The 16,393-nt window shown below is 38.2% G+C and overlaps 1 long non-coding RNA gene across 1 annotated transcript; it reads left to right on the plus strand.

Moving 5' to 3' along the window:
• Nucleotides 1-458: 458 nt before the first annotated feature.
• On the plus strand, nt 459-15,578 carry LOC140256372 (uncharacterized). The gene is made up of 3 exons (XR_011904691.1): nt 459-516; nt 14,751-14,816; nt 15,388-15,578. It is a non-coding gene; the product is annotated as an uncharacterized lncRNA (long non-coding RNA).
• Nucleotides 15,579-16,393: the final 815 nt, after the last annotated feature.

The following is a 16,393-nucleotide window of genomic DNA, read 5'->3' on the forward strand; positions in this document are numbered from 1 at the left end:
TAAATGTAAATGCTGCTATAAGAAAAGCAGTGTCTAAGAAGCAGGCAGTGGAAAGTCCTTTCTGAATTGTGCAGCTGCAGTGTGCTTGGTTCAGCAGAGAAACCTGATGCTGAGCTGTACCTAAGGGGCACAATTGTGACTTCTCCACCCAACCCCTTACTTTTTTTGTTGTACAGCTGTACTAATACTGCCATCTCTCTTCAGATTGCTACATCTGGAGAAAGGCACAGGATAGCTCTGCTTTGATTTAAAACATAAATATCAGTTTTTAAGGTACATCACGTGGGTACAATGCACAATGACTCAACAATGTATAAATTATGAGATCATGATATTTCTGTTATTCAAGACATGGTACGCAGGTAACCCTAGAAAGCTAAAGACTGACAAAAAACATATGGGTAACTCTTAAAACTGTTTGTTATTAACAGGAGAAACATGGTAAGCCACTGGGGAGACCTGACTGAATATATGTTTTTGCAGGATTGCTGAGGACATGTATACAGACACACTGAGGTAAAATCTACATACATAGTCGTCTAAAATTGACACATTGACTAACATTTTCAAATGTTTAAGGTTAAAATTTGTCTCAAAGTGGCATTGGGTTTCCTAATTATGCATGGCTATGTATCCAATACTCATAATTCTTTGCTGAAGTCAGAGCATCCAGTTGGTCACAGCCTGTGAAGAATCAAGCAATTTTATTTGGAAGCCTAAGTTTGGATTTGGGCATATATGATAGGGCTTATTTTACTTCCATGTTCCTTCTTTTGAAAAGTTAAGTATTCCACTTTATATTGTAACAAAATTTGGCTTTTGTGTTTAAAAACTTTAATCCTATTTGGAGAAGTCAGTATAGAAATCGAATCCAGAAAAGGTAATCTCAAAGCTTTGGCCAACCTGGAGTCTTCTCACAGGGAGCTGTAATTTTGTTCTAGTTAGATTCACACATGAAATCATCCAAGTTACTATCAATAGGAAATTCTGTACTTCAATTAATTGTGCTTCTCGACGACAGTGTCTGATTTGTCTAATGTAATACCAGGGGGAAAATCTTAATGAGTCTACCTACAGCTTTACATGTTGACTTCTGCAAAAGATTTTCATGATAAAGGAGTAAGAGCTGTGGCCCACACAGGACAAATTATACTACATCACATATGGAAATCCAAAGTAACACTGCATTTTGCTGGACTTGGTTCAAATTCACTGTGGTCCACATATGAATAGCAGAACTTGATAATAGCTGAACTGTGACAGGAAACACAATTGGTTCTGTGAGTGCTAATAGGCATGAAGCAATAGGACAGGCCAATGCATCCATGTCATCAGCTCTGTGGTCCCAAGTGAAAGTCCCCAGCCACCCTCTGCCTGCACAGCTACCAGACTGACGCGATCATTTCTGAGGGATCTTTGCATATGGGGAAAGATGGTTAATGATTTTATTTTTTTAATATTGAAGAGCAATGGATTATTGAGATCAGTTTTGTAGAAAGAAGTACGATCACTTATAGACTGAGTGACAACACGAAGAAAAACATCAAGGTTCAATTCTACATGAACTGTGGAAGGTCTGTGTGCCAGGGACCTCTCTGCCTTTATCAACTGTCTTGTTAGATTGACAAAAGGAGAATTTCTGTCCTCATTTTTCACTTTTCATATCCTTAAGCCATCACGCTAATCCACTGTACTACTGTAGGTGTTGTGTAGCAGAAAAGGCAGGTCATTGCAGTGTGGGCTTAGAAGCAGCACAAATGCCTTCTGTAGTACAAATGATCTCTGTGGACATCTGGGCTACAAGGCTACAAATCTCTGTCCAGATCAAGATCTGTTTTCTCTGGAGTTTATATTTGTGCACAGTTATTTGAAAGGGGGCAAAGCAGGCTCCAGTGACGTCCTCAGAAGCAGACGTGTGATCCATTCACTGCACTAGCCAGTGTGGCACAAGGTTTGTCCATATGGTGGAGAAGTCCTACCCACCCTGAGCATTCCCATTACCCTTCTGAGGTGACACAGCCAGGGTGACTGTCAAGATTCAGAGCAATGTGAGCATTTCCCTGTGTGTGTGAGAGAGCTGATGTGACTTGTATTTCTGAAACAGCAGAATTCATGACAAGGAACTGAAATCTTCCATTCCTTACAAAACTGCATTGAGCCCACATCCCATTTTACACTGAAGACTGCTAATTTTCATAGGAAGGATTTCTGCATCTAATTGTCTAAATCTCCATATCAGGACACATCTTTTTCCCTATTAGGCAAACGTTCAGGTAGATTTATAGTAGGTGGAGATAGGTAGTAAAGATTATACTGATGTGCATAAGATAGAAGACAACAACACATGGAGAAAAAAGATATACGACTGGCTGGGAGCATTGCAAGCTAACACTTTGCTAACTTCCCACATGTGTATATCACATAAGCAGCTGAAAATATTTAATGGTGAAGGCTCACACATCTACAGTGTGTTTGGTTTTGGGGGAAGCTTATGCAGCTGTTATGGATTTAAGTATTATTTTCTTTTCCTGTTGGTGATATTGAAGTGAAAAAAAAAAAAAAAAAAAGTACCTATACCTGAGAGGTTATATACTAAAGACAGAATGTAATGGAGCACAACATGGAAGGTAAGATGAGGAAAACCACTGCATTCTCTGTAAGCACAGACTTGGATTACAACTACAGATGAGACAATCTTACTCTCTCTGGGACTTTACTTAATGACTCGCTTGGAGTGGTTTCCCAAAGTGGGCTACCTTGGTAAAAAAATTGAATTACTGTTAGGATGAGACACAAATTATGTTTTGTGCATCAAAATTTTCAAATGTGTTGTCTCTGTTTCTTTTTCTTTTTTACTTTTTAAAATAAGGATGGCTAAAGAATAAATTTTGGTACTTATGATGCTTTCAGCATCCTTAGAGCTTTCTTACTATAGTCTTTTTATTTTCCATACAATCAGAATCTAATTTATTTATATAAAAGCATCCTCCATAAAAAGTAGTGCAAAATGCTTTGGAGAGAGATAAAGAAAAGGAGTGTTCTTCTTAGATTGCCACAGTGTCTCTCAAAGAGGCAAAACTGAAAAACAATTTCTGAGGATAGAGTAGCATGAACATAAGAAAATCAGAAATAAAGATGAAATAGCAAAACAACTGTTCTCCAAACCTCAGTCTCAGGGCTAGAGAAGTAAAAAAGAGATGGGAAAAGAAGGGAAAGGAAATGAGTTGTGTAACAGCAAAAGAAAAAAAAAAAAAAGTGAAAAAAAAGGGAAAGTGAACTGGAAAGTTTTCAGAAGAGATTTAAGAACAAAAATGTTTCTGAGGGAGATAAGGCAGAAGTGTGAAAAACGGAAAGAACATCCATGTGGCGTAGGAATTACAAAACAAAGAAGAGTGGCTTAATTTATAGTCAGCCAGCCAAGGATCTGGAAAACCTGGGTACAGCTGTCTGTGTGCTCTTGGTCTCTCTGGACATTTTTCACCTGTAAAATGAAAAGCAGAAGGTGAGATGATAAGGCATCAGGGTCTGAATGCAAGAAGGCTTGAAGGGACTGTGGAGCAGTTGAATAGAGGTCAATGAAAGTTGGGTGTGGCCACAGTCCTGTTGATGTTCTCTGTGAGATACAAATGCTGAATTGTTCTTTATATTGGTGAATTACTTAGTAGTAAAACACAAGAAGTAGGAAGTGGTTGTGAACTGGCCAACAGAGAGAGTACAGGCGGGTAGAAAAGCAGAGCTCTGTTTTTTTTTTTTAAAGTACATATAGTAACAGCAAAGAAAAAATTAACAGTGAGAAGCCCTGGAGGGAGAATGGGGAACAATGCATTTTAATGAAGGTGAAAACTTCCTTCAAGTTAGAAACAAGGAGGCTCGGCAGATAACTTCTGTTCTAACTGGAGAAAAATTGTATCAAAGACAATAAGCCAAGTGTAGCTTGAGCAATGTCAGCTCTTACCATTTTTCTCCACAATGTGTTTTTCAACAAGGAAAGAAATCATGTCTGTAGAGAAGCTTTGCAAGGAAGGTGGCCCATGGGAGTGAGCTGAACACAAAAGGATGATGATGGGGAGGGGTGCACCTGGGACAGGCAGAATTTTTGTTCCTCCTATTGGGAGGAGCAAATGATGAATAGCAACTGGGAAACACTGATGGACATTCTGTGTCTCCCTCCCTCTGTCCTGTGCTCTGTCATGCTCCAGCTGACCCTGCCAGCTGCCTGGGGTACAAGGATGTGATAGAACTTCACAATACATGAAACTGTGATGTTATTTGTACCACGTATGTAGCGAGGAAATGACATTCTGCTGCAAGACCTTGATATGATTGGTAGGTGATACCAAAAGCAAAGTGCAAAAGAACTGAAGAGGAGTAAAGGTCTTGTGATATAAACATCAGCACACATTCTTTGAAGAGCAGTGTCTCTTAATATCACTGCTTAAGCTGTACCTGTGCTGTACCCATTCATTACAACAGATTTTAGTCTCAGCTGCCACCCAAATGCTACCTAGTAATGTAAAATCTGCTGCAATCAGATAATTCCAACATCACTCATGTGTGTTGGATCTTTTCTGAGGAGACAGTCCCACATTTGTTTCTCTGTTCTTCCCAATATGTTACACCCATCTCATTCCTCTTGAACCTTCTGCTCTTCTCTTCTGCTTTATCTGAAGCGCCGAGGTGGATCAAGTTTAATGGAGCCCATGAAATGTGGGGGTGAGAGGGAAGTGGAGCAGTTATCTCTGTGTCACCACTTTGTCCATACCCTTTGAATGAATCCATATAATAACACTTGAATGAAAGCCTGTATGGGAGATTGGTAATCACAGCCTGAACCTCTGATTAATCAGCTGAGGCAAGTATGGGGTCAGCTGTGGGAGCACAGGTGAGAGTGATGTAGCTGTGCTCCCGGGAGGGGTGGAGCTCGACTCCATCCCCTCTGAGACCTCATTTAAGGGCTGACTCCCACTGAAGCAGTATCTCTTGGAGATTGCTCACCAGTGAGGACTGCCCCAGCTTCTTCAGCCAAGGCACCACCACTGGTGAGTTTTCCTTTACTTATACCTTCTGTACATTTGCTACCATCTGTATATTAATAACCAATACATTAGCCTAAATAAATTCTTGTTGATAACTGCATGGAACATACGTGGAACAAAGGAGCTATGTTCTACTCTTTATATATCAGCAGAATGAACTTGTTGCTGCTTGATCAATTCCTTGTCCTTCACTAGTACTTGAGATCCTCTTTTTGCTGAAAGTGCAGGATTGTGTTATATTTCCTGACCTTTGACACTTTTATTTACTTATTTATTTTTTTGCAGAGATTTAAAGGAGTTAATATGGGAACCAGTTGCTGTTTTGCTTTGGCTTTTAAATAGCAGTGTCTCTTTATTTCTCATTTAGTTAGCCTCAATTATTTGTTTGTAAAAAATCATTTGGTAACAGGATTAATTCATCCTTCAAGTAACTACACTGGAAGACAATAACGTTACACAAGAGATGAATTTGCCAAATATATAACTCTTGTAGAGACAAACAGAATTCTTCCTAGGGCTGTGTGAAAGGTTTATGATACATGCCTGATACAGTATATTGCTACAAATTTGAATGTTAGAACACGTTTGCATTTCTTCAAAATTACTTAATGTGAAACCAGGCCCAAGTGTTAGACCGCTGAGCCTAGGTTTAAGAAAAAAATGTTTTAATTATGCCTGCTCTGATGGTGTGTAAAGCTTTACTTGCTCCTAGGAAGTGCTTCTTGACAGTTGTGACACAAAGTTGGGTAAACCCATACAGATGCAAGAGAAGCATTCAGTAGGTCCCTGTGAAGTAGTGTTGTTTGATTGTGTGTGGGTCTCAGGGGCTCAGCAAGCAGTGGCATCTCCTTCTGCTCTCATATGATGGTCTTTACTATTCCGCCTGAATGTTTTCCCCTAATATATTAAACAATGCTATTTGCATCCATAGTGTGTTGTTCTTTCTCTTCTTCAAGAGAGAGGAGACATATAAGGAAGTCTCCTACACTTTTTTTGGGTTCTTTTTAACTCTGTGAACCCACATGTACTTACAGTATTATGTGCAGTGCAGCATCTCCTTAAACTCAAGTCCTCACTTCAGTCAACACCAAGTGTGAATGTAAGTTTGGTTTGCGTGTCAAACACTAGAAAGAGTGCTAACCTATGACTCAGGACCCAGGATTCCTAATCCTGCTGCATGGACCAAGGTAAATCACTTGACCCAGATTCCCAGAAATAGTTAAGCACCTAAGATCTTCTTTACATGCTGACGTCCAGGACAGATTTATCAGGAGTGCTGAATGCAATTTAGAAGCAATCACATGATGAAGTTGCAGCTGAGTGACTGGGCAGGTTTCTGCTGTATCTTTGCTTCATCTATGTCCACCATTTCAGCTCCATTCCATAAATATCAAAAGATAATGTGGCAAAGGGCACCAACAATTGTGCTGTGCATATGGGAAAAATATAGGGGACTGCCAAGGAGAAGGAAAATCAAATATATAGGAATGTGGCCACTGGAGAGCATTTATGGCTGACTCCAAGCAGGCACCAGGGCAGACAGTAAAAGTAACCACAAATCTGTTAGCCTCCACACTCACATGGGTGTGTGTGTGCAGCTCCCTGCCCCGAGGGACAAGTCTGATTGGCCACTTACAGCGGGAACAATAAAAGACACCGGGGGAAAAAGGAGAAAGGCAGCTTTCTGTTAAAAGCCATTGCATTCCATGGGTCTCTGAAGAACTACCTGTTTGCTTTAATAACACCCCGCTTCTTTCTGTCTCGTAGAGGAAAGGCAGTATTTGTGTATGAGGAGATGGCCCCGCAAAGTGGTGAAAGTATTCAGAATTCTTCGATGGGCAGGAGAAGCCTGGCACCTTGCAAGATTGAGTCTAGGCTAAAAAACCCCCATGCATTTCATGAGTAGGTCTGGAGGGGACACAGATGACTGGCTTTTATACATGGTCGTAGGGTATCCTAGAATCCATGAATCCACACTGACATCTGCATGTGTAGAATCACGATGCTGCAGGCCCAAAGCATATATTTAGACTGCATCTACAAACCTAGCAGAAAAACATTAAATCAGCAAAATGAAAAAAAAAAAAAACAACACAAAAACCCACAAACAAAAATGAGACATAAAAACGAGTTGGCTACTCTAAAACACAGATACAGTAATTATTTCAGTCTTTTGCTTAGGGGTGTACCAACTGTTTACAATTTACTGTTTGGCAAGCTGGGTGTTCTCATTTCCCTCATGGTTCAGGAGTCAAAAACATATGCTACCTTTAGTAATGAACTCTTCTAAGATTTGAAACTATCCATATTCATGTCACAAGAAATGTTTACACAAGAGCAAAATGCTCCAACATCAAAATAAATCAGTAACATCTCAGAGTTTATATTTCCATATGCTTCTTTGGCATAATAAAGCAGGCGAAGGGCTGCTGTTATAAAATGGAGTTTAATTAAAAACAAAAGAAAAAAAAAAAAAACTTTATCAGAAATCACGACCATCCAAAAATCATGCAGAATAATGCACGGTTTCAACATATTCTGAAGATTTATAATCTATCAATAGAAATAAGAAAATGTAATATAATCACATCCTCTACACACCTTGCATATTTTCCATCTTCTATGCATAAATTATACATTCATTTTCATAATTATAGTAACATTCTAGTTTTCACATAAACTGCTATTACTCCTGGGTACCAGTAAGTTTACATCTACCAAGGCTACACGCTAATTACATTTTCTTTTTTAATGTTATCTATTTATCAAATTTAGTTTCTTAATGGAAATTAATAGACTAGGTCTCTGCAGTAAAAAAAAAAAAAAAAAAAAAAGAAAAGATAATCAGCTACAACATAGCAGTTCGAATATGTTTTTTTTTTTTCAGCTTTCATCTTATTCAGGCTTTAAGGCCTTTGAATATCACATTGGTTGTGATGGTGTATGAAATGGGTGATACAGAAGGATATAGGGAAGGTGTGTATGAAATGGGTGATGTGATTTGAGAGCAGGAGATGGTAGGGAAGGAGTTAATTTTCTCCCTTTTGCTAGAGGAAGGGCCACAGCTGCCTGAACTGAGCAGGGGGATTTTCAGGGTAGCCAGCTGTGGGGATTTAATTGTTTCACCCGCCAGTCAATAAAGGGGGGTACCACAGGGTAGCTCTAAATCCTGTTGTGATTCAGGGAGGAGGAGGTAATTTGGAGGTGGGTATTGTAGCTGTAAGAAGACCTAGGCAGGAGTGATTAGCTGAAAGGAATAAACGCTTAATATTCTTGTTGTCTTCTGAATGTCAAATGAGGAAAGGAAGGTCTTACATTTCTTACAGTGTGCTCTTCCTGTTTTATTTTTCTAAATTTTAATGGAGCTTCTTGTCTGATGTTTGGTTGTAAGGCCAAAGTAGCTGTGTAACTGATGTTAGGGAGACCACTGGGTGGAAGGTGTGCTTCAGTCAACACAGCAGATGAAGACCAATGGATGGGTGTGGGCAGGAGGTTGTGTGAAACGTGTTTATACATGCAGAAGAGTGAGCTCCACAGTCTTCTAAGAAGATCTGTATTTCTGATCTACAGTGCACTACCTTTTAGCATGCTTTTCAGGTGAATGTGGTTTATATATTATGGAGGATTTCATGCTTTCCCTGGAAGCTTCAATGCTTTTAACACCAGGATTTATCAGTGTCTGGCTTGCCCTTAGGGTAGGTTTCCCTCTTCTTTCTTTATCTCTGAATCAGAGTATTATTGTCAAAAATCCATGTAACTTGCTCTACAGGGATAGAAATAGCATTGTAGCACCTTCCCCAAGAATTAGATTTGACTGCAGTGATTTGAGCCTTGTGTTTTTCTTCCCCTCGTGTTTGGTGTGTTGTTTTTATCTGCCTCAGGATTTTCCAAGTTTTAGCACAGTAACTTAACTGAGGAAACAGGATTTGGTCAGGGTAAGAAGTTGTGCATGAATGTAAAACACACCAAAGAACACGTTATCTTAAATGTCAAAGTATATTTACTTGCTACATATTCTACTCTTTCTATACTTCAGAAATGGTCTGCACACTTCAGCCATTACATCCACGCTTTCTTCTTTTGGTGATAGTTTTCTTATTGTTGAAATGCAGATCACCTTCTTAACATGCTCCAGAGAGAGGGTGTCATAGCTTCCTACATCTATGCTGGTCTAAATAGCACACTGTTCTGAGGAAGGACTGCTCATAGTTAATGCCATTCTTGTTTTATGCATCATTCTGGCAGTTATATAAATAATAAAGGTCTCTAGGATGCTTTGCATGAGACTAGGAAAGAGCCATAGGTGTCACGTGTGTGTTCTGTAAGGCATTCAGAAGTTGCTGCAATATGTGTCATGTTTGAACAGCTTCCACGTAGCACCTCCTTTAACACTGCAGGTGTCTTCTAACTTAATGGAGTGTGGTTTGCAGTTAGCGTGTTTGTCTTCTCAAAGCAGCGCACTCCAAGAATGTTCTAAGTATGGATGGTGTATCAAGAAAGAACATAAACTTTTGCTGTTAGTAGTATTTTGAAATATTTTATGAAGTTTTTTTTCTTGTAGCAAATCCTGCTTCTGCAGAGTCAATGTGTTGAAAGTTTCTTGGTCACTCTTTTTCTCCCTAGGATTGGAAAACCTCAGATATCTTTTGACCTCATTAAGGTCAGCTATTGCATATGAAGTACTCTGTGTATTCAGAATGCTCAGCAAAGTGTTAAATCATTGACATGGGAGATGTTCCAAGTGTTGTGAGTGCTGTATGCTAGCCAAAGTCTCATCCCATGAAATCTTTTCCAGACTCTGTCTGTAATTTATCACTGGATTATTCTTTTAATCCCTGACAGAGGGCCTGGCTGAAGCATGTGACAAGGAAGAAGATAGTACTTGTTCACTTAAGTGGCAAACAGAACATGTGGAAGTGACATGGCAGTGGTGGAGCCCTGTATTTGTTTTCTGGCCAAGGCTTCCAGAGAGGTCACTGACAGCACCTTGCTACACTGCATTCTCTGGAGTATGCTGGAGGATGCGGAGTAAGCAGAGACTCACAGCCCTTCAGCTTCCTCTCAGAGCCAAGGGATTGTTCACCTAGATTCAGTGTGTTTCTGAATCATCCCAGGCATTATGAAATTGAGAGTGCCAGTCAGCCTTAAACTGTGTAAAACCCAAATTGGATCTAACATACAGGAATGATTTAGATAAGCAGTCTTGTACGTGCGAGATGATCTCTAAACCGACTTATATTCTGAGTTTGCCTCCTGCTATTAAAATCTTAGTTGCCCTTGGATCATAGCACAACGTGAAGAGGTACCATCCTCTCTTCTCTTGTAATTACACTTTTAGAAGACATGACATTGCTCAGAAATGTGTTCTGTCTGTTTTTGTTATATTGTTTAGAAGTTACTTCAAAAAAGCAACTCAGCAGCTCAGGAAGAGAGCTGGTATAACATTATTCTTTTTCCAACAGTGGCCAGAATTAGATGTCAAGGGAAGATTATACAGCATATGCAAGGCAAGTGTCTGAAATCTTTCCATAGAGTATTCTTTCAGTCTTTAAATATTCTGGCTCAGGACTTTTAAGACCACTGTGGTTTGTCTATTTCCTGATGCTTTCTAGGTGTCTTATCCAAGTATTTCCTAAGCCTGTGCTTGTAAAAAAACAAACAAACAAAAAACCAAGAAAGAAACTTTTGCTTCTATTACATCTTTTGTCAGTGACTTAAGAAATTCTGTTACATATGAGTAAAGAACTGCTTGTTTGTTTTGAACTTGGATCAGCTTGCTTCCCTTGATGGCTCACTTTCTGTATTGAAAGAGGCAATGAGCAATGAATCTCTGAATTGCTCTCATAGCCACCCATGGTTTTGAGGCCCTCCACAATTTTTTTTCCCCCCGTGTTGTCTCTTTTCCAGAATGAAAAGTCTTAGCTTATTCAGTCTGTTCTTGCATGGAAACAACTTCCATTCCTAAGACGTTTTTTGAGGTGGAAGGCTTAGAAGTAAACAGTTTACGAAGTGTAGAATCAGATACAAGTAGGGAAATAGTATCTTGACTGTTTCTTTTCTGCTCCATTCTTAATTATTTTTAATTAAATTATTTTAATTAAATAGTTTTAAATAATTAAAACTGTTATCCAACATTAAGCTGATATTTTCATGAATATCTCGTAACTTCAGTTTGTGATTTTATGAAAATTACTGGTTCAGAGGCAACCATTTTAAACATAGAGCAAATGAGTTTTTTAACATGAATGACTTTACCTTAATCATGTTAGTTTATCTAAGTTTATCAGCAGTACCACTCTCCCAGTTATTGGTTACTTTTGCCTGACACTGATTCTTTGTCTTTCATTTTCAGCATATTTCATAAGTTCAGTAGTTCCATAATTGTTTTAAACTCCCTATTAAGCTCAGTACTCAAAAATACACAGAAGAAGCCTCTATTCTGCAGTATATACTTAATCCTTCTATTTTTTTTTCCTGAGCTTTGAAGAGGACTTTTTAATAAAAATAATTCAGTGAAAAGGAGTACTTGGTGCTCAAGAACTGGAACAGATTTTTTTTGTGTGTGTGTGTGTGTGTAAAAGTGACAGCATTTAATAAAAGTCATGAGAGAAGGTTATGAAGAAGCATTAGGAAGAGCAGTGTGAGAAGAGCACAGTCAGCGGGAGGTTCACTGTGAGGAAAGGAGGGTTGACACAGGAAGGACTGGTAGAGTGTGGTGCCTTGAAGTGAAGATGAAATATGATAACATAAAAAAAGGTGAAGGGGAAGCCATTGAAGGAACTTGAAGGGGAATTTGTGTGCTGAGAAGTGGAAAAAGATTAGGTAATTGCTCTTAGTTTTCTCAGGAAAGAGGAAGATATAGGATAATTTTCCAGGTATTTTCCAAGTCTTCCATAGTGCAGACAAGAATATAAAAATGCAGCTCTAAAACATAGTGTTAAAACATAACTCATATCTTGTTGTGTGAAGTTCTTCAAGATTATTGTGATACTAATGCTGAAACGCTTGGTGCTTAAGTTCAGCTGGGGAAATCTGAAAATGCCTGCAAAATGTCACTTGCTAGAAATGACAAGGACTTAAGAGAGTCCATCCAACAAGCTAGACACTGCTGGTTGACTCAGAAAACATCTGACAATATTTTTGAGGAGTTGTAGTGAACTGCTGTCTGTCTTCCCTATGCTGAAGGTAGATCAGAACTGGTCCTCATCTTTGTTGCTCATTTAAAAAAGTACTGTGGAAGATGTTCTCTTCCTGTTCTACTGTAGAAAGCTCCAGGAGAGACTTCCCTGACTTTAGCTGTTTCATTTGTGATACTTGGCTTAAACCCTGTGTACATGGGGCTTATCTTAGCCCTTGTTCTGATTTGATGATTCCCATTTATGTTTTCAGTTAAAGAAGTTAAAGGGTGTCTGAGATTCTCAGCTAGTGTATATTGTTGAGGACCTGTAAGTATGTCATCTTTATTGTATCTGCATCTTGGTTCCTCTGTTAGAGAAACTGGGAATGATGGCACCGCCTGCAAAGCTCTTTGACAATAAATGCATGCAAGAAGTTATCTGGGGGAAAAAAATAATCTGTCATGATAATAATGATAATATCCATGAGCATTCTAGGATATCCCATTTTACCTATTGAAAATGGACAAAGATTTGAGGTGGAAAGAATGAAAAAAACTATTGTGAGTCTGGTCATTTCCCTTGATAATAATATATGAAGAAGTAGACTTTTTGTCAAGGTATACTAGAAGAAAAGGCACGTATCCTACTGAGTGGTGAAAACAAGACAATGTATTGAAATATTAGTGAAGAGATAATTTCTAATGGTATGCGTGTATACAGAGCTCTTGCTTTTGTTTTGGCATTCTTCCTCAGAAGAGACTGGAGTATCTGTGAGGCCAATTAAATATTTTAGAAGGATTTGAATCACTAGAATGATACTGTCAAGGTTATTCTACTAGTTGCCTTGATCATATATCAGGTGGCTGGTGAGATGTGAATAAGAGACATTAAATTCTTCTATATTCACCTTTTGATAAATTTTTGTTTGGAGTAAGAAGTGTTTGTTAGGGAAGAATTTTCTGTTTCCATAGAAAATACAAAAGCTCTAAAAATAAAGATACTTTACAGATTATGTCTCTTGCAATATTACTTCTAGAAATGGCACAGAAAATACCAGAGTTTTACATTTAAAATAAAACATCAAGAGAGAGTGCAAGAATAATTGTGAGTGTGGTTTAAAAAGAAAAAAGAGCCAAGTTGAAGAAAAGGAGTAATTAAATATTGGAAGCCTGTAACTCATACATGCTGTATTAGCGCAGTGTATATTTGTCTGTATTGATGGGGCACTGAGACCAGAGTTTGCGTTTGGCTGCCTTTAGAAAGCATGTGCAGCATTACATCTTAACCTTATCACAGTTATTTTAATGATGTTTTCATGTTTAATTTCGCTGTAAATCATGTTAGCAGAGTTTTGACTGCGGTGTCAGAGCTTAAAAACTGAGCTGAAGTTATTTCACAAGCTGAGAATTTGTCTAGCCTGTGATGTTTAGTCAACATGATCCACTCAAGTGTGGAGCTGTCAGAAAGGACACCAGCGGATGGTGTTTAATCTGCTCAGTTCTGAAGGGAACATGGACTCTTAGGATGAAGTCAAATTCCTGATCTATCTCGGTTTCAGTTAAGTAGCCAATTTATGGATTTAAGGGCATTAAGGGAGTCACAATGGTTAGTCAGATATCCATGTAGTATTTATTTTTGGTCCATGGGAAATTATTATTTTTTTTTTCCAGCTCTCATACAGAGCTGGGTAAATATGTCAAAAACTACATCGGAAAGTCTCGGTTCAGATAAACCCTGCATACCCACGTCAGCAGTCATGAGGCTTTTCTGTTTGCTTACTTTCAAGAGGCATTCACACATGCAATTCCTGTGTAGTCATTCTGGACTTGCATAGGGGGGCCTGTGGCTTTCAGCTGGATGTTGTAGATACAAGGCCACATTCTCCCTTGGCATCTCTGCTGATGTGCTCCCTCCCACTTTCCCAGATGATTTCAAATATAATATCTTAGTGGGGAAGCTTAGAGAGTTTGACTGTCATGGTTATGACCGGGTTTTGAGCTGAATCTGGCACTGTTTTTCTTGGTGCTCTGTTCAGAAATTCTCACTTCTGCAATGCTGTCACTTCTCATGAAAGTATTGAAAATTTAACTTGGTGAATTTTTTTTCATTTTGATTCATGAATGTTATTGTAAGAATTTAAAATAAAATTTGGAATGGCCAGGAAATGGTCTTAGTTATGGCCATATGAGATTTTGGTTTTCTTACATGATGTCTATAAAAGAGTATATATTCTTAATCTGTGCTTTCTCTTCTTTCCAGGGAGAAAACAGTAGAACACTTACAGTAATTTATTTTCTCTTCTCATTTTGTTAATGATATCTTTTTGAAGGCTGTGCAATGATTACTGCCCACAGAGGTACACACTGAAATAAATTAATGACCAATGACCAATAATCATTATAGATGTAATGAAATATAAGCAAAAACAGACACTAGGAACAGCGTTGGAAGCTTAAAACAAATGGTGTTGAAAAGTGGTGGTGTTAAACAATGCTAACAATATTTTAGCAGTTGATCAGAAAAACATAGTTCTCATCTAATCATACATTACGGATTATTAGTAATTTCATTTATTTCAAACAATTTTTTTCAACAGGCTAATAAATGAACAGGCAAACAAACCTATACAAGCCATGATTACTTTCAAGGAAATCTACTTTAGGTATGTTATAGACCGTTATCTGTTTTTATTTTACAGGTGAATTTATAAGGATGTGGTTATGAAAAGCTCCAATGAAAACTTTTTCTGGCCACTTCTAAATGTAAGATAAAATACTACAGATCAGATAAACTAATCCCACCCATATCTGTACAGTTTTGTACTGACTTTACATACATAGCCAACGGGCTTAATGATTGCGTGTCTCCAGTAGACTAATATGTATAAAGCATGCATGATCTTTTAAATTTCCCATTTAATAGGGTAAGACCTTACCTTTTGTTTGGGGGAAAATTATTTTTAAAATAGAAAAACAAAACAAACAACAACAACAAAAACCAGTAGTAATTTAAAAAAATCTCAGCTGAGAGCCTATTTTTATTCCCAAACATCATAGTTTCATGAAAAAGTACTCCTGAAACCCAATAACGTCATTTTTCCCCAACAGGAGTTAGACATCTTAAGCATCTTAAATATTTGACCCTTTGGCCTTACAAAGCACGTTTTTGGTTTGGCAAATTTTAATATGCAATCTAGTTTGGGTTAACATCTATCCTGTCCTTATCCTTTTCAGAACATATTGATTTTTAAGGAAACATGGCTTATGAAAATAAGATCACCTGGAGGATTTTGTGGCTCTTCACACTATACAGCAACAGGCAGTATAAAAGCAACACTTTCCTTAAATCTTTAATACTCTCCTTTAAAAAACAAATAAACAAACAAAAAAACCAACAAAACAAGACCAAAGCATGGTATTTGGAGGTATGTGTAAAGGAAGAGATGACTACCATGACCTGAGACCTGAATGTTGCTTAGATTTTTACAAATTGATGAATTCAATTCTACTTGAACTCTTAAGATATAGTAACACACAGTGGGTTAGATTCTGACTTTTCCTTCCAAGTTAACACCAGTGTAAATAGAAAACATTCACTGCAAGTGAACAAAATGGAGGGGGGGGGGGGAGGGTGATTTGAATCTATAAAATCCAAATGTGGGTATAAGCAGCCACAGATCCATTATCTGAAGTGGTTATGTCATCTTACACCAGCAAAAAACTGAGCCCACTAAATTTGATTCTTAAGTCTCACCTTATATCAGATGTTTAAGGGTTCACATGGATATGTCTCTGTACAGTGTGCTTTACATTAAAAGCTAGTGGAAAACACATCTCTTGATTTCTGGATGACAGTCTTGGAAAATGTGTTTCAACTGGTAGCTGCCTCATCCTGTTTTACTCCATCCTCACCAAGTAAACCAGTATTCAGTAATGTAGGAGCTGATACTCTCAAAGAAAGCCTCTCTTCTGTTCATCTTCCTTGCTCTGTTTTGGTTACTGAGAGGTGGCCTTGAAAGGGCAGCATGTTTAAGGCAGAAATATTTCTTGAGGGTATGGGGAGGATGTTCTCTTGTTTGAAGGAAACCAAGACTTCCAACTGATTTTAATTTTATTTTTAATGTTCATGGGAACCAGTCTTACATGCCTGGCTGAATTCAGACTTTGGATTTTTGGCAGGTTTTTATTTGAGCCCAGCTTGGCTGTTTTTCAAAATGTCCAGATTGCTCGCATTAAATCT

Source organism: Excalfactoria chinensis, chromosome 9 (assembly GCF_039878825.1).
Source record: "Excalfactoria chinensis isolate bCotChi1 chromosome 9, bCotChi1.hap2, whole genome shotgun sequence".
NCBI lineage: Eukaryota > Metazoa > Chordata > Aves > Galliformes > Phasianidae > Excalfactoria > Excalfactoria chinensis.